The sequence below is a fragment of the Canis lupus genome, chromosome 17, assembly GCF_048164855.1.
Source record: "Canis lupus baileyi chromosome 17, mCanLup2.hap1, whole genome shotgun sequence".
Classification (NCBI taxonomy): Eukaryota; Metazoa; Chordata; class Mammalia; order Carnivora; family Canidae; genus Canis; species Canis lupus.
Window position 1 is genome coordinate 42078955 of NC_132854.1, and position 18261 is coordinate 42097215.

At 36.2% G+C, this 18261-nt stretch overlaps 1 long non-coding RNA gene and 1 pseudogene across 1 annotated transcript in view; both read right to left on the reverse strand.

The window, feature by feature from the left end:
* LOC140608403 (uncharacterized) overlaps positions 1–18261 on the reverse strand; it is a 78116-nt gene that overhangs the window by 19554 nt on the left and 40301 nt on the right. The gene's annotated exons all lie outside the window — the stretch shown is intronic.
* LOC140607739 (nucleolar and coiled-body phosphoprotein 1-like) lies at positions 7578–9718 on the reverse strand (annotated as a pseudogene).

An 18261-nucleotide genomic window follows, 5' to 3' on the forward strand; every position in this document is an offset into this window, starting at 1 on the left:
AAACATAACATACCCACCTTCCCGGATATTCTAGGAATAGAACCCAAACTGGTCTGTGAAAGCACCATTGTATGAACATGTGGATTACAGCAGCTCATAGTACTGTTTTCTCTGCTTACTTACAAATCTAATAGTACTGACTTTAGTTATCCATATAATACTGTCACATGGAAAAGAGCTCATTTCTCAAATTATTTTTTCTCCAAACAAACTACAGTAGAATAAAATCATGCTCCATGGCTTTATGAGAAATGCAGGGCTATAAAATATATAAGCTTAGAGGTTTTTAACAACTTAGAAGACAAAGAGATAAAAAAAAAAAAAACCTACCTTGACCCATATCCATCCTGTTTTTCATTTCTTTAAGGTTTTCCTCAAACTTTCTATTCATCTTCCTACTCTCCCCATGCTATCCCAAATCCATAGATTCGTCTTTAACTCAAAAATTGAGTTACAGAAACATGCCTTTTTTTCCTCTGCTGGTATAATAGGGATTGTTTATTTCAGTATGCTAAGTTTCCACATTTTCTTAGAAGGACCGTGATTCCTAAACCTTGGAACCATCACTCCTAGGGGGAAGTAGTAAGTTGAACACATTTGCTTAGAGACTGTATTGATAACAGTGGACAGAGATATTAAAAGAATTGTTGAATACATAGGAAAAATTACTTTTATCATTCAATTCTAGTTATTTTCAGGTGATTGGAAAAGGAATTTCACTGCATAACACACTAGAGTTATTAGAGTTATTTTTTTAAGTTTTTATTTAAATTCCAGTTAACATACATGTAATATTAGTGTCCAGTGTATAATATAGTGATTCAGCACTTCCATACAACACCTATTGTTCATCACAAGTGCCCTCCTTAATCCCTATCACCTATTTCATTCATCCCCCCCACCTCTCCTCTGGCAACCATTAGTTTGTTCTTAACTATAAAGAACAGTTTGTTCTTTATAGTTGAGTCTGTTTCTTGGCTTGCCTCTCTCTTTCTCTCTCTCTTTTCTTTGTTCAATTGTTTTGCTTCTTAAATTCCACTTATGAGTGAAATCATAGGCATTTGTCTTTCTTTGACTGACTTGTTTTGCTTAGCATAATACTCTAGCTCCATCCATGTTGCTGCAAATGGCAAGATTTCATTCTTTCTTATGGCTGAGTAAAGTCATTTGTAATGGAGATTTCAAGCAAAAATTCAAAACCGTACATTTTCCCATAAAATAAAGCAAAGAAAAGGACTGGGGTTTTTCAGTATGTAAATATGCTTGCATACTTCGTTGTGCCTAGATTATTGAATAAATATTTTAAGAATTTTAAGAAAAAAGCAAAATAATTTTCAGTAACTAAAATCAGATGTATTTAACACTTAAAATATTATGAATTTGTTTTGGGAGCATTCGTGTGAAAGGGGGAAAGATTTCATTAAAATATGGAAGATGCAAATGTTATGGTCAATAACTCACAAATCTCACGGATTTTCAATTGCCTCATGGAATAAATGAGGAGAACAAAAGTTGTTGACATAGCTTGATGAATTGATTTATTTAATGCTTGTTTTGAAGGAGTGCCCAACTCAAGCTTTTTGGAAATGTTGCTAAAGTTATAATTTTTCAACTCTCATTTGAATTAAACTGTCTACCAATATCTGGTTCCTTACTATGAAGACATATCATAGGAACTGAATTAAGTAGATGAAAAATGTAGCTTAAATAAGCAAGTTATTAAGTTTGCTGTAATAAAGAGGAAGTAAAATTTCTAGCAACTAAGAAGAAACCTGATATTTCAAAATAAATAGACCATTAATAGCTAAACTCATGACTTTATAGCTATGTTCACTAATTCTCTTTATGTATTTTATCTTATATAATTATTCACTGCAAACGCGAAATGGTTATGACACTAGTCTCCTTTCTTAGTTGAAGATTTTGGAGGCAGCACAGTGCTTTTCTTGGTAGATGCTAAAGAAAAAAGTACCTTGTCAATGTTAAGCTTCCTTCTTGCTTGTGCTGACTAAATCTGCTCTAAGAATTCAGACAAATGTCCCAGAATCATCAATGCATTTCTCATTAACCTAACTGGTCCTCCTATCTTCAGTTCCTTCACCATCTGGCATATTTTCTCAAGGTGACTCATTACTGTATAAATTTTATAACACTTGAGATGACACAATGCTTTTCTAAGTCAATATGCAATAACAAAGTATATTTTCCAAAATAAGTAATTCTCCAGAGGTCACCATGTATTGTACCAGAATTCTTGGTAGTTGATGTACTTAGCCTACATTTTAAATTAACTTAAAACAGCTGTGACAAGCACAGGAAAATGCTGCAGGCATGAGAAAAAGTTCATTTCACAGAGAATTAATTAAATCAATCAGGATAAATCTGAAATATGGCAGGTAAATGAATGGAGGATCAAAAGACAAATATTCTCTTCAATATAAGCAAATATTTTTACTGTCAAAACTAAAAATGGATTATGACTAAGGAAACTGTAAGTATGTTCTGACATTTGTAGAAACAGGTTATAGTAATGGCCAACGGAGGCAGTCTGGAAACTGATAGACTGATCTGGATAGAATATGACATAATTATGCTTAATGTATATTATCATTCTTCCCTTATACAGACAGCTCCGTAAAATAGGCATTAATCCAGGAATACTGTATTCCAAAGTCAAATGATGTTTTTATGATTCAAGTAAAACATAAAAAGTCAGTAAATAAGTAGATACATTATACTTGCTACTAAAAGACTGAACATTGAAAAGGTGTCAGGAAACACATACTTTACAATTGGTCCATCTGCTCTTTATGATATAGTTTTAAATATATATGTATTCCAACATATATATGTCTTGATGCCATCAATATACTCAATAAAAGGGCAGCCCCGGTGGCGCAGCAGTTTAGCACCGCCTGCAGCCCGGGGCTGATCCTGGAGACCTGAGATCGAGTCCCAAGTCGGGCTCCCTGCATGGAGCCTGCTTCTCCCTCTGCCTGTGTCTCTGCCTGCCACCCCTACCGCCCCCCCGCTCATAAATAAATAAATGAAATCTTTAAAATATATATATATACTCAATAAAATTAATTTTAACTTAATGTCAACTTGAATTCACTGATAACATAATGAAATCATGATGATATCTTTTAATGAGCTTTTAAAATGTCATATACTATCCTACACTATTTTGTATACATTAATATTTTTAATTTGCACAGCTTACTGAGAAAGCAACTATTATTTTTTCTATTTATCAGTGAAGAAAGTGAGGCTTAGATTTAAATAATTTTCTCAACTTGATAACAGTTACTAATGTGATACCAGTTATGTCTTGATTCAAAATAAAAATTAAAGGTCAACTTAAATTATGTTTAAAATTGTGTGCAAGTAATATTATTTGTCATTTATTTGTTTCTCTATCAACTTCATTTCTTACAAAATCAAAATTGGCAAATATCTTGCCCCTGCAAGCCATTTAGTCCATTCTCAAAATTAAAAAGAAATTTAATATTAGAGTGTTATATTGCCTACAAATGGAATATTTTATGGATGACATTCAAGCTTAAAGGCATCAATCACCTGACAAGTGCCATTTTGAAAAAAAGAATAACACATTTAAGAAATAAACTTGGAATGAAAAGAATGACTTCCTTGTTTGGACTCATCACAAGATTAGAAGTAAAAAGACCAGCAGTGGCTCTACCACTAAGAATCTCAACAATGCATTATATAAAAATATCTGATATTTTAGATCTCATTCATCTCTCCTTTCATTTACGAGTATTACACAAGTACTTAGGATGTGCTAAATCCAGAAACGGAACTGGGAATACAGTGAATGTATCAGAGCCATCGGACCTACTGATGACATTTTTAAGCATTGGATTGCTTGAGACAACAGGAAGTGAGTGCAGAAATAATGAGAGAAAGTTTGATATCTGCTTTCTTAGACATCCTAGAGATATGAGACCCATAAAATAAGGAAGGATATTGAAAGGAAACTGAAAAGCAGCTGCCAGTGTCATAGAAGCAAAGGCAGTGAAAAATGGTGTCATAGATCAGGGAATTAAATGTTTCTAGTAGGAGTAGCGAGACAATTTGACTAAATCAACTTAGATATGAACTGATGATTGACCACTGGATTTGAATGAGTAGAGGAGATTATGGCATATGATATTTCTTTGGAGTGAAATAAGCAAAACCTGACTGGAGCTGGTTGGAAAGAGAATGGAGAAGAGTTTAGACAATATGAGACAAGCATGACAGATAAATCAGGCACTAGAGAAAAAAAGAGGCAGGATAAAGGTGTTTTATATATTTATTATTTTTTTTAATTTTGCTTTTAGTCTAGGAAATACCATAATATGTTTCTATGCAAATAAGAATATTGCTGATGGAAAAAAATAAAAAAATAAATTAAAAAAAAAGAATATTGCTGATGGAGAAGCAAGACAGGGAAAATGCAGTAGTTCTCTCCATGGTTCTTCTCCTTTGATAATGAAATAAATACCATGGTTGTACATCTGTAAGAAGATGCTGTGATTCCATGGAGCAGAAAATAATTTGAATAGCTATTCAAAATAATGGGAGAATGAATGGAGTAGGAAAAAGGGTATGATCATCAGAGAGCTCTAAGAGCACCCCTGAATTCTGTCGTCAGGATATTAAAATGAGATCATTCACCACAGTTTTAAGTTTTTCTCCTTCAAGTTCACTTATTTAATGATAACTTATAGCACATGATTGGTTATAATAATATCATAACATACTTTTTTCAACTAATAAAACAAAATAAGGAGTGGGTATTTGTGTTGAGACTTTGTGCACAAGTGAAAGATTGAAATGCAGTGTCATTAAATTTAACTCAGGTATGTAAGGAAGACAGGTATTAGGGCTTGGAGAACAGGGAAAATAATGGTAGTATCCATGGATTGAATGGAAGATGGAATGATGTAATAATGAGGAAAAGTAAGCTGTTACTGGTAAATTTCAAAGCCTACAAGACTGATCTAATGTGCCTGAACAGTTGCTGAAGGAGAATTCTTCAAAAAGCCATTATGTCTAAGTGGATATTGAAAACACAGGGTATGTGGATATAAAACTAAAAATAGTGAAATAACTAAAAATAGTGACAAGAATAGTGTGGGAGAGATAGACAATGAGCTGATGACCAAGTCATCAGAGAATGAGGGGAATTGGCCTGAGAATCTATAAATAACTGGACCAAAAAGTTATAATATATGGCATAGACTGTTGTCATGGGCTTCAAAGTAGCTGAGGGTTGGGGTAAGGTATTTATTGGTCTGTTTACTATGATGAGAAAAAAGGGAGATATTTAGTCCACCTCCAGACCCTACAGTATGAGTGCAAGAGAGATGATAGATGATTTTAAAAGACTATGTGGAAAGCATAGGGTATATTTAGAATTAATATTATATACATACTAGCAGGATAGGCATTGTGAGTACAGCTTAGGAGCATATGGCATCTGATCTTAATGATTGCAATTTATCTATCAAGAAATTATTTAAAAGAAAATGAAAAGTTTAACAAGAATAAGTCATAAAAACATGAATTAGACTACAGATCATTATGGGATGAATATAAAACTTTTGGATGAAGATTAAAAAGAAGATGGACCAAGATCATATGAGCACAAAAGATCCTTCTTGATCCCAAATCAACTGGGCTTGGTGAGCTAGTGAACTGTTTTGCCCCAGATATTTCCTAAGAGTCCCTGGTGGCGCTCTGTATACTAACCCTTAGAGGAAGTTTCTTTGGTAATCACACTCTGATTATAAATACCAATGGCTTATCTGCTATGTTGGAATCATGTAACTCGCTTCCTAGTCCAGGATACTTGTACATTTAAAAAAATTATGCTATCAGTGGGACACCTGGGTGGCTCAGCGGTTGAGCGCCTGCCTTGGGCCCAGGGTGTGATCCCGTAGTCCCAGGATCGAGTCCCATATAGGGCTCCCTGCATGGAGCCTGCGTCTCTCTCTGCCTGTGTCTCTGTCTCTCTCTCTCTCTCTCACTGTGTCTCGCATGAATAAACAAACAAAATCTTAAAAAGAAATGTTACTAGAGTGGTTGCTCAGGGCCTTGTCCCATGCTCTCAGTAAGGTTTCCTTACTCTCTCAAAGTAGCACTTCTGTTTTTGATACTATGAAACAGGGGCACAAGCAATTCAGATAACTAGTCAGAGGTAAGAAAAATCAACCCCGAGAAATATAATAAAACTTTATTTATTTTTGCAGAATTACATGGTAGGCACATAATATAAGCATGACTAGTTCTTGCAATTATATTTAAACTAAGAAATGAAAAATTGCAACTTAAAAATCAAAGGAATCTTGTAATGATATTTTTGCAATTGCAATTTATTGGACACCATAAAATTGACAGCTTTTTTTTTTTTTTAATTTAAAATAGCAGTTGTAGTCCTTGATTTTTTTGGAGGTTGTGATATGTAACAAAGCATGTTGGGAGCAGTGTCTGGGTGGGTCAGTTAAGCATCTGACTCTTTTTTTTTTATTGTTCAGATTAATGTTATTTTGTTCTCTAAAATGTAAAAAACAAGAAAATGCAGTCCTCAATTTAGTGCTATTAAGGGTCATCAAAGTCTTTGAACAATAGAAAAGTTTATGCTTTCAAATTAAAAAACTAAACATGTATTGCAAACATTAGATAATGTTAAAATTACAGAAAACAAAATATTCAGACTAACCCCATGACATTCATATTACACCAGAATTTTGCCTGTAATAAGTGAATTTTATCCCAAAAAGTAGTTAAGTCCATGCTCGCTGAATTCCTAAATCCCATGAATGAGGATGAACTACACAGTGCATGCTTAGCAAACATATACATACATTAACCCTTCTTAACTGCCCCTTTCCAAAGCTATGAGGGGTAGGACGGTTGAAAGGTGGACATGTGGGTAGCCCTGGTGGCTCAGTGGTTTAGCACCGCCTTGAGCCCAGGGCGCGATCCTGGAGACCCAGGATCAAGTCCCACGTCGGATTCCCTGTATGGAGCCTGCTTCTCCCTCTGCCTGTGTCTCTGCCTCTCTCTCTCTTCCCCTGTGTCTGTCATGAATAAATAAATAAAATCTTAAAAAAAAAAGAAAGGTGGACATGTGCACAATAGGCACAATTCTCCAATTATAAAAACTCATACATGTGACTTTTACTATGTCTTGGGCAAGAGCTAAGATTTTATCTGTGGGAACCCACCTGTTAAAATAACAAAAATCAACAGCAAATGATTTAACATAAAATATACAAATTTCTCAGTAGGAGGACTTCCACAGGACAGGGAGAAGGGGGCAACAACTAAAACTTTTCCTTTTCTTAAAAAGGAACACTCCTCTTTTATTGTCTTTGCTACTCAACGCTCAAAAACAAATCTGTAGAAAACTATGAACACCAGAAAAGGACCAGAGAAGATGTTATGATACAAAGTCTTCAGACCTATTCTGAACGGCTGGCTTCACCGAGACCCTTCCTTAAGAGGGCTGAGGGTTTCCCAGGTCCACTAGGGAAAGCCGATAGTCTCAGATCCTCACCCCTGCTTCACCAGATGACCCCAGGTCGCTCGCTGTCAAACTTAATGGAATTGACCTGGATGGAAATGGAGCCTCCCCGAGAGCTGCCCCGCTTCTTCTTGGTTTTCTCATACTGGAATGATTTGCCTTTGGTGAACTTCAGAACCTGATTGGCGTGCTCCCCCCAGTCTCCAGCTGTACCCCACTTGGCATTGAAGGAATTGTCTGCCACTCGAGCATCTACCTCAATTTCCTCCTCCCTGATCCTTTGGAATGGGGGTGATGCCCTTTTCTCTCCTTTCTTCCTTCTTGGAAATGTGTTAGGGGTCTGGGGCTTTATCCTCTTGGCTTGAGGAGTCTCTGCCTCCTTGGCAGCCTCATTCTGCTTCCCCTTCTTCCCTGAACCTGGCTTAGAAACTGCCACTACTGCCTTTTTCTCTTCTTCCTCACTGCTATCTCCATCTGCTTTTCCCTTCTGGGTATTCAGTGCAGAGTCCCATTGGTCTTGAGGGCTTGTAGCCTTACAGTGCCCTTGCCCTTAGGCTTCTCCTTTTCCTCTTCCTCAATGGAGTCATCAGAGGAAGAACTGCTGCTGCTCTCAGCCTTTGCTTTCTTTGTGGAAGCAGCCTTGGAAGAGGCTACAACTCTTGCCACCTTCTGTGGCTTCTTTTTAACTGGGGATTTTGACATCTTCTCTTCCTCACTGCTAGAGCTATCTGAATCAGAGCTGCTGTCCCCATCACCCTAGGAAGCCTGTTTGATAGGCAAAGAAGGAGCTGCCTTAGCCACTGCCTTGGGCTTGGGGGTGACCAGGGTCTTCTTTGTTTTCTCCTCTTCACTGGAGCTGCTATCAGCCTTTCTGGTCAATGGCTTCTGGCCACTACCTGCAGGTTGCTTGGGAGCTGTGGCTGGTTTAGCCGCAGGTTGCCTGGGAGTGGTAAGTGGCCTACTTGATAGATTCTTGGTGGTACTGGTTGGCTTGGCAGGAGCTTCATCCTCAGAACTGTCAGAGTCTGAGCTGTCTGAAGAGTTCTCTGGTTCTTTCTTTGCTGGAGCTGGTTTAGTGGTTGCTTTAGAGATGACTGCCTTAGCTGGGGGTTTCTTTTCTTCCTCTGAACTTGAATCAGACTCATCACTGCTGTCCTCACTGCTCTCCACAGGCTGTTTCTTCTCTGTGGCTTTCTTGGGAGACTTTCTGAGGAGGCAGCAGAAGGCGGGAGGACTGAACTATAGGGACCTGGTTTTTTCTTCATGTTTTTTTTCTGCTCTTTCTCCTCCTCCTCCTCACTGCTGGAACTCTTTTGGGTAGTGGTGGCCCCTGCTTTCACTGGGGACTTGACTACAACTTGCTTTTTAGGTACAGTCTTCTTAGGTATGGCCCCTGCCTCTTCCTCCTCCTCCACCTCCTCCTTTTCCTCCTCCTCCTCCTCCTCTGAGTCATCATCACTGCTGCTGCTGCTGCTGCTGCTGCTGCTGCTCTTACTGCTGGCTGCTTGCCATTGGCTGGTTTAGGTACCACTCGAGCTAGTGTACCTGGTTTGGCTGAGGCTTTAGCCTGAGCTTTAGCTGCCACAGGTGTTGTCTTTGGCTTCTGGTTCTTTGGTAATTCATCTTATTAGCTGGAGTCTGAATCAGAATCCGAGCTCTTGGCCTTCTTTGGAGGAGCTTTGACTTCCTTGGATTGAGGCTTAACTCTCTTCTGAATAGGCTTTTTCTTCACGTCCTTTTCCTCCTCATCACTGGATTCTTCACTGTTGCTGCTCTCTGCTGCTTTGGCTGCAGCCTTTCCAGGATGCGGAGGCAAACTGGCCCACTTGGCAGGTACAACAGTTTTTTTAGCTGGCGGCCCTTGGGCATTTTCCTCCTCACTGCTGTCCTCACTGCTGTCACTGGGTGAAGTCTTCTTCTTACCCTTCTTGGTCACTGGTCCATTTGCCTGTAGATTCCACTTCAGGGCCCTGGTGGACTTGAGCCAGAAGCTATAGATGTCCACGAGGGAAGAGGCGTTGGAATCCTGTTGGGTAGCACCTGTTGCCTTGGTGAATTTATTGACCACCTCCAGGAGCTGGTTATCCTGCAGAAACCTGAGCACAAGGGGTACAGGTCGCTGGGAACCACGTGGTGCAAGCCGGGTCTGCCATCCTCTGGGCAATATGCGTCACTCAGCATCTGACTCTTGATTGCAGCTCAGGTCATGATCTCAGGGTTGTGAGATCCAGCCCCACGTCAATCTTGTGCTGGGTGAAGAGCCTGTTTAAGATTCTCTCTCTCCTCCTCTCTTTGTTACTCCCCCATTCAAAAAAAATCATACTGGGAACAATAATAAACATTAAGTTTGTTCCAAATAGGGAATATATGAAGATTATTTTTGAATTAGTTCTGTTATGACTGTGAATTATAAAATACAATTGTTATATTATAATTTATTTTTATTAATTCTATTTTTTACACAAATTCAGAGAAAATGTGTTAAATAACGTTCTATTTATTTTTTAAGGGTTAATGTCAATAGGTGTCGGTTATTCTATTTGTTCTGTGAAAATTCTTATGGGAATGTAGAGATTAAATTATGACACCATTAAGAATAAATCTGTCCTCAGAAGTTTTTGAAAATAAATCTACTCAGAGGTCAGAAAATCACAAGATGCATGTGGATGGGAAATGTGTCTGTGTTGTTCATTGCTGTATTCTCAGAACCTAGAAAAGTAACTGGAATATAGTAGCCACTTAGTAAATATTTTTGAGTGTATTAATAAAAATATACCTTATATCTGCGAAAGAAAATCTTTCTTTTACTACTATCCAAAGTGACTTTGCTAGGAAACTTTGAGTACACATTTTAAGTCTGGGTGAATAAACAGGTAATGTTTTTTTTTTTTTTTTTTTTTAAAAACATAAACAGTAACTTGTTTTAATATTTGAAATTAATCTGAATAAGATTTTGTGAAATACATGTGAAAACAATTTTGTTTGTTTTCAGAAATGTAACGTGCTGTACATTCATCCTTGGAGGAAAGTTATGCTTGAAGAGATTAAGTCATATACCATTATCTAAAGATGTAAATGCATCATTCTAAACAATTTACATTTAGAAATGTACACCGGTGAAAGTGGCTGTGTTCATTTTGAATTCTGACCATATGATCATCGAGTCATGGGCTATATAGTGTTCATCTTGACAATGCTACAATAGACCAGCTCAAATACTTGGCAATCTATCTTAGAAAAGTCCCTAGAGAGACATCCTTCTCCACACCTTCACTATGATAAAGTTTGAATATAGGAAGAAATTCTCCCCTTTGTTTCATCTAACTGATGGGATCAGGTGAGAAACATTATCCATAGTACTCATGACTGAGTTTATTTTTAGCAATCTCTTATAAACAATAGTGCCTCTTTAAACTTTACTTGCATCCAATTTTTCTGCATGTGTCTGATTTTATCGTTTGTACTGAGGTTGATTTTGTTGTTTCATGGAGGATTTTTGTTTGTTTGTGGTGCTTTTGCTGCTACCCTTGCTTCCCCTCTTTGGGGTATGTGTGTGCATGTGCACGTGTTTAGGGAGTGTGCTGTAGACAAATTTCAGAGCTCTGAATCTCATGATGCTTCTGTTGAAACAGTGAGAATATCCAGAGCTGACCTCAGTCTAACATAAATTAAAACTGGTTAAGGAAATAGGAAGAGAACCAAGCTAACACAGCTTCTAATAGTCCCATAAGGTGTTACAGTTCATCTGATGAGATGATCGGGCTATTTCATTAATATGAATCATTATGCTGTGTCTTAACATCCTGCAAAGTAAGACTATTTACTTTCGCTCCTAGAAAGCAGCCACATTACCATCGGTGATAATTGTCATCATTAAAACAATACCCTAGTAGAAGGCTAATTTGGGGGCTCTTGTATTTCATTCATAGGAAGCATGACATAATGAGTGGATGTTACACTTACTTTAACAGAAGCACCTAATAATAATGAACCACTGGAGAGCCTCCCATTGGGAAAAGGCTCATGGACCCGTACAGAATTCCCCCACAAAGTGGGTTTAATGCATATATAAGTATAGTCATAACAATTTCAACTTGTTTAGTTATTTGTGTTTTAACAAAGAGCAAACAAGTACACCATAGTTATATTTTGAGTTTGGAAAGGGACATTATCATCAACTGTTTTGTTTTAAATTATATTGTACTCCTTGATTAGGGAGAAGGTATGTTAAGTATATCTCTCTTACCTGGTAGACTTAGAAGTTATTGACTAATTGATTTTAAAATATTTGATGCAGCTGCGTGGAAATAGTGGTGTAAAAATACAGTAAGTTTCAAGGTTTTAAATATCTTGACTATGCTTTGTGTTTGCACAAAATCATCTCTTAGATCACTATTTCTCTCCCTTGGCTGCCCTTTAGTATCACCTGGGAACTTTTAAAAACCCCGATGCCCTGGATGCAACCCAGTCAGATTAAATCAGTATCTAGAGGGAAAGGACCTCGGCATCTGTAATTTATAAAGCTTCCCAGGTGATTGTACTATACAGACAAGGGTAAAAGTCACTGAGAATGACCTGAATATGTGATGAGGCTTCAAGCTAACTTGGAAAATTTCTCAACCAAAAAGATGAAGATGGGAGTTAAAGCATGAATTTTAGTATTGAACTATTAATACAAATGTTTTTATTTAAGGAAATGTGCCATAATTTGAATTATTATCCTAAGCTACCAATCTTGAAGAATTACAACTAACATTTTTTTCACTTGTCTGTGTGCTTTTTCCAATTAGAAAAAACTTAGTGTCATCTAAATTTGTTTTATTTAACCCTTAATTTAGATAAAAGGTCATTTTACTAAAATAAAATTAGACTTTTCTTTATTTGTCCTCAACAAGGCACAATGGAGATTTTACATATATATGTAAATATTATATGTATATATGTAAATGATATGTATGTAGATATGTAACTAATTTTTCAAATCATTTTATATTTTTAATGCAATTCTAATGAGAATTCCAGTTGGATTTTTTTTAGCGGGGGATGGGGTGTTGACAAAAGATTTAAAAGTTTATTTGGATGAATAAATTGGTGAGAATGACTTAGCAGATTTTGAAATAGAGCACTGGTGATACATGACTTCTTAACCAAATGTTAAATATATTACAAAGCTGTATTGAAGCTACATTTAACAATGAAAACACTAAGCTGGAAACAGACTTTAGTTTTCATAAGAATATAATATTTTATGAAAATAGCATTTCTAGTCAGTGGAGGAAAGACAGGTTATTCAATAAATGAGTCAGCTCAAAATGGTTAACTGTACAGATAAAAAATAAAGATTACTCTTTAAGACCAATCACTGAAACACGTCCTAACTAGATTAAAGAGTATAATATATAAACACTTAAACTGTAAAAATCTGGAAGAAAATATGAATAATTAATTTACTTCCTAAGTGAGAATATATATGTACATATATATCACTTTTTATCAGAGATTATGTAAATATGTATTTGTCTCTATTACTTTTCAAATGAGAGAAGAAAATTATGGTTTCATTTTATTGTATGAAGTATCTTAAAAGTTTAATTTATCACACATCAATTTGCATAAAAAATAGATAACAGGCTTTGCATAGGAAAGAAATGAATATAACTAACCTTTATATTCTTAGTCTCTGCAGCTGTCTAGTCAAATATTTTGAGTTACAAGATTAAATAAAATTATAAAATAATTAAATGTTTGTATATCTCATCTATTGATTGTAGCAGTAACCTGTTTGTTTTATAAACAATAAAATGTTTCTCATTCTAAAATGCATTTTGACACCTGCTGTTTTATGAAATAGTTATTATGGCTATGAACTGAATATAAATGTGATCACTTAGAGTGTAGCAAAAAAAATGTGGTCAAAATTGAATCACGTATTTTTTTTTAAAGCCCTTTCAAGGTTTAGTTATTTCTTTTTTAAACATTATATAAAAATAAACAAATGGTATTAAAAATATAAAACAGAGCAGCAGCTTTTAAAGTTCAATTGAAAAAATACTTGATTATATTGGTAATTTTTCATATTCACTAGGTTATTTGAACACAACAAGAAAACTACTTAAATACTGAGACTTATGATGTGTTACCTAGAGTATAATGGTTATGCAGTCATATCACAATGGGAGCCCCCTAAGGACACTGTAGGTATAGTGGAACAAACAAGAAATAATTTTTCCTTATAACCTGGTTCTGAGGGATAGATGCCTTTAGTTAGTTGCTGCAGCAGAAGATAAATTATAGGACTCTCCTGAAACCAACCCAGGGTGCTTCATAGAGAGCTTTCCACAAGTTAAGATGTGACAGATGAAAGTAAAAAGGTGTCTTAAAAGTTAGAAGGTTAAGTTGTGTTTTGGAGAAAGGCAATTACAGGCAGCGTTTTGCCCTCTACCTGGCCACTTAAGAGTAGTCTTCACTAATCATCAGGGAAATGATGATTTCACAATGAGAGATTGTGAGAGATCTCACCACAATGAGAGATCACCTCACACCTACTAAAATGGCTTTTATTTTATTATTTATTTTTTTAAAATATTTTATTTCTGAGAGACACACAGAGAGAGGCAGAGACATAGGCAGAGGGAGATGCAGGCTCCCTTGATGCGGAACTCGATCCCAGGACCCCGGGATCATGACTTGAGCCAAAGGCAGACGCTCAACCACTGAGCCATGTCCCTAAAATAGCTTTTATAAAAAACACAAGAGATAACAAGTGCAGGCTAAGATATGGAGAAAATGAGATATGTACGCTGTGGTGAGAAGGCAAAGTGGTACAGCCATTATGGGAAACTATATGGAGCTTCCATAAAAAATTAAAAGTATAACTACCATATGATCCACTAATCCTACTTCTGGGTATATGTATAATGGAATATTATTCAGGCATTAAAAAGAAGGAAAATCCTACTATTTGGGAAAACATAGATTGACTGAACATTTCGATAAGTAAAATAAGTCAGGCAGAGAAAGACCACTATTGCATGATCTCACTTATATGTGAAAGCTAAAAAACAAAAAAAAACAAAAAACAAAACTGAACTCATAGAAACAGAGAGTAGATTGGTTGTTGACAGGGGCAAGGGGATGTGAGGTGGGGAAAATGGGTGAAAGTGGTCTAAGAGGAAACTTCCAGCTGTAAAATGAGTAAGTTCTGGGGATGTAAAGTACAGCATGATGACTATAAAGAACAGTACTGTATACGTGCACGTCGCTAAGAGAATAGATCTTAAAAGATCTCATCATATACACACACAAAATGGTAACTATGTGAGGTTATGGACATGTTATGTGCTATAAGTAAACTAACTTTATTGTTTATTGACAATTATTTCACTATATATATTACACGTGTATATAATATAATATGTGTAAACTCATCACATTATACAAACACAAATTATTTATTGAGGAACCTAATTTTGGGAAAATTATTTATTATAAGAACCAGCAAAACAAAGAAATGGATAAAATAAGCATTACCTGATATGCAATAATTTCTAATAATTTGGAGGGTTTTTTTTTGTCTCCAGAAATGCTTTAAAAGAGGGCTGAAAAAAAAGAGGGCTGGGTAGTATAAGTAGAAAGCAATATGATTTGAAAAAGATACATAACTACCAGAGATTTAAAATTATTTGGATGTCAAGACTAATGATGCCACAATGCATCAGGAAGGCATGAAAAGATTTGCTACTCACATAAATGGGACTTTCTGGTTTAGTGGTTAGGACAGGGGATTGCAATGAGGATTCCCATGGAGGAACCCAAGCATGAGTGTTTGCAAGGAGTCTGCAAGCTTTATCTCTTCGTCCAGATATAGTGCAAAAACAGAAGGGGACCATGGGGCCTGAAAACTGTCAGTGATCAAATATCAAATACAGAATCATTTAAAGGATTGTATCTTACAAATAACTTTCTAGGACCACAATGCAATTAAGCAAAAATAATTAAAGAAAACTCAGGGGAAAAATGTCTTTGGAAATTAAAGTCATTATTTCTGAATAAACCAACATTAAAAAAAAAAGAAAGAAAATCTAACAAAGGGAAGAAATCGCACTAACACCGTTTTCTATAAAGTGATAAAGATTAAGCTATAATGATTATAGTGTGCTATTGGTAAAGACATAAATGAATTGACCAGTAGAATACCAGAAAAAAACAAGAAAACAAAACAAAAAACAGAAAAATCAAATAAAAAAATTGAGGACACTACTAGAAGGAAGCCTTATGTAAGCCAAGAAGAGGTTCCTTTTGAAAAACCAATGCTGATGGCACCTTGATCTTGGACTTCCAGTCTTAAGAACCATGAGAAAACACATTTCTGCTGTTTAAGCCACTCAATCTGTAGTATTTCATTAAGGCAGACGTAGCTGTTACTATGCCGCATAACAGAATAGTACTAAGTAGGTTCTTAAAAGCAATTTGTTGGGGGAGGGGGTGCGCTTGGGTCACTTGGTTGCTTAGGCATCTGCCTTTGGCTCAGGTCATGATCCCAGAGTCCTTGGATTGAGCCCTGGATCAGGTTCCCCGCTCAGCAGAGGGTCTGCTTCTCCTCCTCCTTCTGTCCCTCCCACTGCTCATGCACACTCTCACTCTCTCTCAAATAAATAAATAAAAATCTTAAAAAAAATAACACTTGGGGTGCTTAACTGACTGAGGCACCCAGGCACTCCTCTGCATTTATCTTGAGTGGAAGGGTATTCCTATGTACACTGTCAGCATCACTACACTGAACACGAGTACTCACTGTCTTCACTTCTAGGTGAGTCATTCCCTGTGCGAGCCTGGCTCTTCATTTACTCTCTTTCTCATCCATGGTTTACAGTATAAACTTTATAACATGGTTCCTTTGGGACATAGTTTTTCGAAACTCTTAACAGGCTTTTCACTGTTTAAAAAATGCCTGCTTTGAAATTTAAATTCTGGACTTTCAAGACTGCTCTTCTAAGTCTAGATCATATTTTGAGAGGCTATGACTATCATTACTTTTTTTCATTATGTAATCTTGCCACCAAAATTTGAATGCCTCTAATTAAATAAGAGTTGCTAAATGTGTCAGATTAAATTACATTATGCTGCTCTAGAAAACAGTCTAACAATCACAGAAGCTTATAAAAATAGTAATTCATTTCCTTTTCTCAGTTCATTTCCATTTTGGGTAGCTGGTTGCTCTGCTCAATGTCATCTGAGTTTCAGGATAAATGGCAGCAACTTCTATCTTGAACATTTCTACACATTACAGCAGAGAAGAGACATGTGCACTTGATTGTTAAGTTTTATGCCCCAACGTAACTCATATCATGGTTTTTTTTTTTTTTTATACTGCGTTGCCAATGTGGTCTCACTCCATTTCTGAGTTAACAGGGAGAAATTGTGGCATCAGAAATTGTAGCATACGGAAAGGGGTGAAAGGAGGGAAAATGGAATGTTTGCGAATCTAGCATGATCACATCTATGCAGGGCAGGTTAAATTATGCTGCCATATTTTTTTGCTACTAATGCCTATTACTAAATACTATATAAAAGATTTGCCAAGAATAGCACAAAATGTTTTACATCTATCATCATAATGAACTCTCATCATAATTTCATAAGTAAATTTTCCTAGACAACACAAATTTTGGTGATAGTTCTTGTATGAACCCAAACCTGTGATTCCTGGTCCTGCGCTTTTGGACAAATTACTCTAGCACTTGTATTTATGAAATATGAATGGGTATATATTGTTTCATAATTATAATGGATTGGGCGTGTATAGTTTGTCCATTTCAATAGTGGCCCTTCTAGTTTTCCCATTTATAAAATCCCATTATACATCCATTCAGCAAAATATATTCTGTTTCATATGTGACAAAAATAATTCCTCTAGGGCACAGTGTTGAATGAACCAAACATGTGGCTTGCCATTATGAGGTATATTTCTAGTGGGTAATACAGACACATAATTAAGGTGATGAGTAATTTCTAGAGTATAGCTATAGTAGTATAAGGAGTAGGAGCTCTTTTAATATCTGCATTTAGACACTAAGAACCACTTTTGAACTGAGACCAACTAAAAGGTATCACATTCTGCACCATTACTATGTAATAAGGCAATTGTTTCCTCTTTAACTCCAGGACACCCAGAGCACCTTTGTGCAGTAAGAAGTGATCAAAGTTTTCTATCTACTGATGACTAAAGTACAACTAGAGTTGTTTAGCACATTCTCAAGTATTTTTTTTTTTTTGACTAAGCAATTTATCAAAAAGCATTGAGGTAAGCATGTCTGAAAGATGGTGAGCTTTGCAGAAAGAGTGTTAATATGCTTTGGATCCCTAAATGTGATGACTTCCCTCCCACCTCCCACAACTTCTGTCCCTCCTGTATAATTCTGCTTGAACACAGGCAGTTCTAAAGAGCTTGCAGTCAATGAACTGGTGCACTTTGTGGCCTGTGGTAAAATTGCTCTTCATTAAGTCCCTTCCTTTTGAACTTGGTTTGCATGGTTGTCCTTGATTCTTCTCCCTTGTCATTCTCAATATGGCACGAGCCTTTTCTGTCACAGTCAATACAGAGTTGTGAACCTTATTTTTCTGTATATAGCAAAAATAGATGTAAAAAATGATATAAATTCTTCCCCTCATGTGATCTAGACATTTGAGTGCTCAAACAAAATTTTAAATAGCATATAAGGTTA